Source organism: Podarcis liolepis (assembly GCF_965112155.1).
Source record: "Podarcis liolepis genome assembly, chromosome: 3".
In the NCBI taxonomy this organism is placed as follows: domain Eukaryota; kingdom Metazoa; phylum Chordata; class Lepidosauria; order Squamata; family Lacertidae; genus Podarcis; species Podarcis liolepis.
Genome location: NC_139557.1, coordinates 101601694 through 101609235, shown reverse-complemented (window position 1 = coordinate 101609235; position 7542 = coordinate 101601694). Strand labels below are relative to the sequence as shown.

The 7542-nt window shown below is 41.5% G+C and overlaps 1 long non-coding RNA gene across 1 annotated transcript; it reads right to left on the bottom strand.

The window, feature by feature from the left end:
- Positions 1-698: 698 nt before the first annotated feature.
- LOC310702837 lies at positions 699-7116 on the bottom strand. Its single transcript, XR_014523668.1, has 3 exons — positions 6950-7116; positions 4828-4938; positions 699-904 (listed from the first exon to the last, which is right to left on the bottom strand). It is a non-coding gene; the product is annotated as an uncharacterized lncRNA (long non-coding RNA).
- Between the last annotated feature and the right edge of the window lie 426 nt (positions 7117-7542).

Genomic DNA, 7542 nt, shown 5'->3' with positions numbered 1-7542 from the left:
TTTGCCTCCATGGTCAGTTGCTGGAAACTGCAGGAGGGCAGAGTGCTCTTGTGTTTGGGTCCTCCTTGCCGTTTACCTGCAGACATCTTGTTGGTCCCTATTAGAACAGGATGCTGGACTAGATAAAATATTGGCCTGATCCAGGAGACTCTTCTTATGTTTATAAACTTTCTACCATATTTTGTAACCCAAGGTTTCAGCCTGAGTTTTTCTTGCTGCTGTATGCAAAAACACATGAATCTGACCTTTGGAGATTGTAAGTAAAACCATTTTAACTTACTAAACGGTGTGGTTTATTAAATATTACAGAAGGTAGAAAGGGGAAACACTGTAATTGACTTAGAATGGGATCTCTAGAAGATCTAACAGCCCATATTCCCATGCTTTACTGCTGTATTTTTAAAACACTGGGGGGGGGGGGCTCTTTATTACCAGAGAGTCTTCAGTTCCATGTTTGAATTTAGGGATCCAGTAAATTCTTTCCAATTAACTAAATAATCAACACATTGTCCGTAATAAATTTACCCACCATTCTCTTGAAACCAAAGCCCCTTGGGTTTTCAGTGTTCCTAAATGCTTAGCGTTGTAGAATATTTTCCATTTTAAACCCCCAGCCCCTGTCTGCTAACCCAGACCACTAGACCAATTCACATAGAACAATTAAAACAAAAACAATAAAAAAATTGACAAGCCAAGGGGAAACAGCACAAACTTTTATTGTTTGCAGGAGCGTAGAATCTTGATGTTGCTTTCAGCCTGTCTTACAATTTTCCATTGCATAAATCCTTACCCCTGCAGCAGTGGAGTTCAAAATGGGTTACGATCTCTGGCTTATAAACTATAGAACCACACTTCGGAGAATTAGGCTTCCTGCAACCAAGTACTTTCTCAGAAACTTTCCCATCTGAGACAAGGGGTGGAAGGGAGGAAAGAGGAAGAGAAAAAAGAGTGAATGTTTGGGTCATCACCACCACCACGACAATGAGTAACTGGATTTCACATAAAATATCCAAGGTGCTCTCCAATGAGTTGTGTCTGTATTCCCTATTGATTGGGAGTTTGGTGTATACAGTGGTACCTCGGGTTACAGACGCTTCAGGTTACAGACTCTGCTAACCCAGAAATAGTACCTCAGGTTAAGAACTTTGCTTCAGGATGAGAACAAAAAATCGCACAGCAGCAGCGCGGTGGCAGAGGGAGGCCCCATTAGCTAAAGTGGTACCTCAGGTTAAGAACAGACCTCCAGACCGAATTAAGTTCTTAACCCGAGGTACCACTGTATATAGTAAAATAAAAGGTAAAGGCCCCCTGGACGGTTAAGTCCAGTCAAAGGCGACTATGGAGTTGCGGCGCCCATCTCACTTTCAGGCTGAGGGAGCCGGCGTTTGCCCACAGACAGCTTTCTGGCTCATGTGACCAGCATGACTAAACCACTTCAGAGCACAGAAACAATAACAGGCACCGCCCTACCTGTGCACAATCAGTCCACGAGGGGCTGCTGTCAATGTGGCATTTTTGGCACCAGAAGGGGGTGAGGTGAGGGCAGCACAGGGGCGGAGAAGGGAAGGACACAATTATAATTGTTTTGCTGGTGCATGTGGCAACTGGGAATGGAATCCCTGCACAAGTGAGGAGTTGCCTGTAGTCGGGTAATGCTGATGCTATTCTCAGTATAGGCACACATGTTCCACCCTCCCCATCCTCGTGCACTCCTAAATCTGCTCTAGAGGGTAGGGGAAAACCTCAGGCATGCATGTGGATAGGAGAGGTGGGGGGAAGATTGTTATGTGAGCAGACCTAGCTACCCACATGCAAACTGGGAAATTGCTGTCAAGAATAAGTGTGCATGAGCGCTAATTGGTGTATAAAGTAAGACAAGAGAACCATGTTCCCTAGACTCAGTTAAGATGCACACCCTCTTCTCCAGTGCAGGAGGAAGTGAAGCCTTCACTTCCTTTGCATGCTCACACTCTCTTCAACCATGCAGCAGCCAGGAAAGATGTGTCTGTGCTTATTTTCTCTCATATATATATATATATATATATATATATATATATATATGAGAATAAAGAAGAGACAGAGGAATTGCAACACAGGACAGGAATTATGGTGGTTAATAAAGTGAAATACCTTGGAATTTGGCTGACAATGAAAAATATAAATTTGTATAAAGATAATTACAAAATCACATGGAGAGAGATTAAAAAGGATTTAGAAATTTGGAACAGGCGGAAATTATCGGTGATTAAGATGAACGTTTTGCCTAGAATGTTATTCTTATTCCAAACAATTCCAGTGATTCAGGGGACAGGACAATGTAGAGAATGGCAAAAAATATTGTCGAGATTCGTCTGGCAGGGAAAAAAGCCAAGGATTAAAATGAAAATATCGATAGATAAAAAGGAAAGAGGTGGGTTTGCCTTACCAGATATGAATCTCTATTATGAAGCACCCTGTCTCGTATGGTTAAAGGAATGGATAACATTGGAAAATATGGACCTTTTGGATTTAGAAGGTCCTGACAACAGGTACGGGTAGCACTCGTACCTGTGGTATGATAAGGTAAAAGTTCATAAAGGTTTTTTAAACATGTGATCAGAAGGTCAATTTAAATTTATTGGAAAGGAAAATCCCATGGTGGATATCGCCAATAGAGGTATTGACTGTCAAAAAAGTGAATATGGAAGGAAGGCAAGCCACCTATGAGGAAATCATTAGAAAAATGGAACAAGGGTTAAAGCTTAAACCATATGATCAAATAGAAGGCATATTTACAGGTTGGCTGCAATACCATCAGGTGAACGATATACTGAGTGAGGATAAAAGGAAAGCTGGGTTCAAGCTGAATCAAGATTTCAATTAGAATTAATAGAAGGCAGAGGTAAAATATTATCTAAGATGTATGATTTGTTATTAGAATGGTTTACAAAAGATGAAGAGGTGAAAGAAGCAATGATAAAATGGGCTATAGATTTTGGGCATAATATTGAATTGGATGCATGGCTAAAATTATGGAATGAAAGTATGAAATTCACTGCATGTACGCCTCTAAAAGAAAATTTAATGAAGATGATTTATAGGTGGCATTTGACACCAGTAAAGCTGGTGAAAATATAGAGGATGAGGGACAAGAAATGCTGGAAATGCAAAGAGACGAATCTATCACATGTGGTGGACTTGCGATAAAGTTAAGAATTTTGGGGATTTGATCTATGACGAACTTAAGAAAATATTTAAATATACCTTTCCCAAAAAAAAACAAAGGCTTTTTTGTTGGGTTTGATGGGGAGGGAGATTAAGAAAATGGACCAAAGACTATCTATGTACACCACAGCTACGGCAAGGAATATGTTGGCCCAAAATTGGAAACTACAAGAAGTCCCTACCATTGCAGAGTAGCAGATGAAAATAATTAACTACGCGGAGTTAGCCAAACTGACCAGCAGGATTCGGGATCAGAATGATCAGAGATTCCAGGAAAGTTGGAGTAAATTTATTGTGTATTTAAAGGATAATTGTAAAAACTTAAAAACACTGGCAGGGCTGAAGTAACTCCTACAATGTATAATATAGATATGAGGATAAAAATTAAAATACGTGACTGAAGAGAATAAGGGATACCCACTGAAGGTAAGAAAGAAGATATCAGTCTGTACCTGGTACTCACTGAAGGTAAGGAGGTACTCACTGGTACTTCAGGTACTTCAGGTACTTCAGGTACTTCAGGTACTCACTGAAGGTAAGGAGGGAAGTCGCAAGCTCGGCACAGCTAAAAGTGCATATGTGGTTTAATGTATTGTAAAATGACTGTGTAAAGAAAATAATAAAAATTTACTGATAAAAAAGAAAATAAAAAAGAAAGACATGTCTGTGCTTGCTGTATACAAGCCCAGACTGCCTGCTTGAAACTATGCTTCTGTATTTTCCATGTGAGTATTCTGCATGTGTTCTCCTTGCTGCTGCATGGAACAACAGATAAATCCAACTTTTGAATCTGTAAGTAAAGCATTTGTAAACTTATCTCTCAGTGTGTGCTTTGTTCAGTGCTCAGTGGAATAAATGGGATGTTAAAACAGGTTTAATAGCCTGTCCCTAGTTGTACTGCTGCACAAATTGTGACATGATTTTAAACTCTCCTGGGTCTTTCTGTGTGCTCTTTTTATCTAGGTATCTTCTGGCTCTTCTCTTGTTCACCCACACACATGGGTCACCAGAATCTAATTTTTCCACCCCACACTTTGTGCTACATGGAATTTCACCCAGAGCATTCCCCTAACATATCACAATACAGTGGTACCTCACAAGACGAATGCCTTGCAAGACGAAAAACGCGCAAGACGAAAGAGTTTTCCGTTTTTTGAGTCGTTCCGCAAGATGAATTTCCCTATGGGCTTGCTTCGCAAGACGAAACATCTTGCGAGTTCTTGCGAGTTTGTTTCCTTTTTCTTAAAGCCGCTAAGCCGTTAATAGCCGCTAATAGCCGCTAAGCCGCTAATAGCCACTAAGCCGCTAATAGCCGCTAAGCCGCTAATGGCCGTGCTTCGCAAGATGGAAAAACCGCAAGACAAAGAGACTTGCGGAACGGATTAATTTTGTCTTGCGAGGCACCACTGTATTGACATGTACATAGCCAAGAATCTTTCCATGTTTTTCCTACTGTTGCTGGAAACATTATAAACTCCTAAATGCTGAGGCATGTGATAATGGCATTTCTGTGGCCTCTTTCCCTTTATTGGATCACTAAGTCGAAATAAATGGAACTTAAGGAGAAGGGGGAGGTGGGTGGTGGAGCCCAAAGACAGGACAACCTTAGCTACTGGTTCTTACTTGTATATATGAGGAGGGCCATGCAGGGGCTTCCATCTTTAGTTTCACAGGTTTGGAGGTTGCATGGGATTTTTGGTAAAATGACTACGCAGTGTAGACAGACGATAGCATCTGCTCCAAAAGACAAAACCAAAATCCCATGTGAATAAATGACGGTGGTTTTGTAGCCATTTCATTGGAGGTCTTCATATTCTCACCAACAAAGGAAGTTTGGAAAATCCTGACTTGGGTTAGTAATAGTCGAGGACCATGGACATATTTACACTCAGGAGAAACTGACACAGGGAACACACAACAACCAAACACACATCACAACTTGTTCTGTGGGTAACACATAGGGTTCTTCTTTCAAACCTAATTCCATCAATGAGAGCGGGAGGGGATGACACTTTGGCAGCCCCTAGGTTACAAACCATGTTGATTTGATGATCCCATCCATTTGCAACATAAGGAATGTTCACCAGCAGTGCATTTTGAGAAAAGAAATGGTTCCCTATCTTGCTTTCAGAATTCCTGATGTACAGTGGTGCCTCGCAAGACGAAATTAATTCATTCCGCGAGTTTTTTCGTCTAGCGAATTTTTCGTCTTGCGAAGCACGGTGTCGTGAAAGTTTTGGAAAAGCTTCAAAAATCACCAGAATCTTCAAAAACCTCAAAAAAGGCTACCACACCACATTCTATGAGTTGCTCCTCGAAGTCAAGTCGCAACTGTATTAACGGTGTTAAGAAAAAGGAAACAAACTTGCAAGACGTTTTCGTCTTGCGAAGCAAGCCCATAGGGAAATTCGTCTTGCGAAGCAGCTCAAAAAACGCAAAACCCTTTCGTTTAGCGAGTTTTGCGAGGCATTCGTCTTGCGGGGCACCACTGTACAGACATTGGGAAAACAACAACAGGGACTGGCTCAGCTCTCTTATTTTTGTACAATGTATCTGATAGCTTTAAAATTGCTGCCCCGATAAGCACATAGGGGCAGGCATGCCTTTCGCCATACAATTCCACAGGAAGTGACAGAATATGACCACAGAACTGTTCTAAGCAGTTGTAAAATGTTAAAGCGAGAAAGAGGCAGCCCCCAGACCACCTCTTCAGAACTTCATATTTCTGCTTGTAAAGCTGGGTGGATTTCTGATGGCTTGTTCCTCACACAATAGGCACCAAATGGGTGCCACCCCAGGAGGGAAATATATTGATCCACCCATCCCTAGCTCTTAGATGATGGAACCTATTGTCCTGAGACAAAGGTTCTTGAGAGCAGAAGCAGTAAGGCCTACACAATCATTCAAGCCTGTTAACTGCTAACTGTTAACAGCAAACTGCTAAGTTACTGTGACCCATGACTCATCTTGAGTGAAGACTCATTCTCCCTACAAAAGTAGCCAGCCAGTGTGTGTCTCAGCTAGGTGTGTGTGTTGCGTTGTTGCAGACAGAGTAGCTCCAGGACTCTAGTAAATCAGTAACTAAGACTGTGCCTCTGTGAAGAGTCAGATAGCTGCAATGAGCACTCTGTGTATACTCTTTAACTATGCTGTTTATGAACAACTTTATTTTCTCGAGTAAAAGTTTTATTCTGTTTATGAAGAAGACTCTGCTTTGATTAATTTACTGCTGCACGACACCAATAGCATGCTCAAATCTTGAATCTTATTTTCTACTTGCAAAGTATCTTTACTCAGAAAAGCCCTGACACACAAATTTAAATATTAGGGAGAGTGGCTTAAATAAATAAATTTGAGCAGACTAGCAGGCTGCAGTAAAGGAAGAGATGTGAAGCAGGGCCACTCCATCATAGATTGCAGGGGGTTGGACTAGATGACCCTTGGGTCCCTTCCAACTCTAAGATTCTCTGATCAGCTCTACTGCAACAACAGCTGCCCTTGGCTCTCCCTCAGTTATCACCTAGGAACAGTCTTTCCATTCAGGTTCAACAGAGGGATAGAACAGAAGAAGGGCCATTTCATTGGCTAAGTTCAGATTTTATGGAGGGGCAGGGTTAAGTTTGGTTTGGTTCAGTATTAAACTACCTAAATTGCATTTGCCTTCTCTCTTAGGCCTGTCAACCTGCACTTAAGCTGTCTCCCTTGGCTGACAGTGCTTTTCCCAGCTCTTGCAAAAAGAACATACCTCCAGGTGTGAGGAACAGGAAAACAGAGATTGCCAGAAGTACTTGACTTGGGATGGACATCTTGGTATCAAAAGGTGTGTTCTCCAGCAGAGCCCCAAATCACAGAGGAATAGATGTGGACCTTTATTGGATTCCTCCAGGGTGGAGAAGCTTCTTCCTTTGATCCTTTTAATGACACCTTAGAGGTCATGATGTCCTCGGAAAGGGACTATAAAGATAAATGGGTGGGCCGTAACATCATGAACTAGCCACTCATCACAGAACAAAAATCCCAATTTAAGTGAGGACTTGAAGTGTGGGTGGAACAGATTCTTTGATGTCAGGGCTTCAGTGGCCTCTGCAAGTCTCCACTGGCACACCTGCCACTTTTAGGACCAAAAAACTGCAGGACAAGATCTGTAATCATCAATATTTTCACTTCTTGCACACTAACCTATGGATGGTGGTTTTAATATTTATATTTTACTGTAATTAAATTGTAGAAATGTCCATTTTAATACCACAAACAAGGCTATATTTACATTGCAACCTTGGACATGCCTATTCAACAGTAAGCCCCATTGAGTTCAATGAGCCTTTCTCCTCAGGTGCA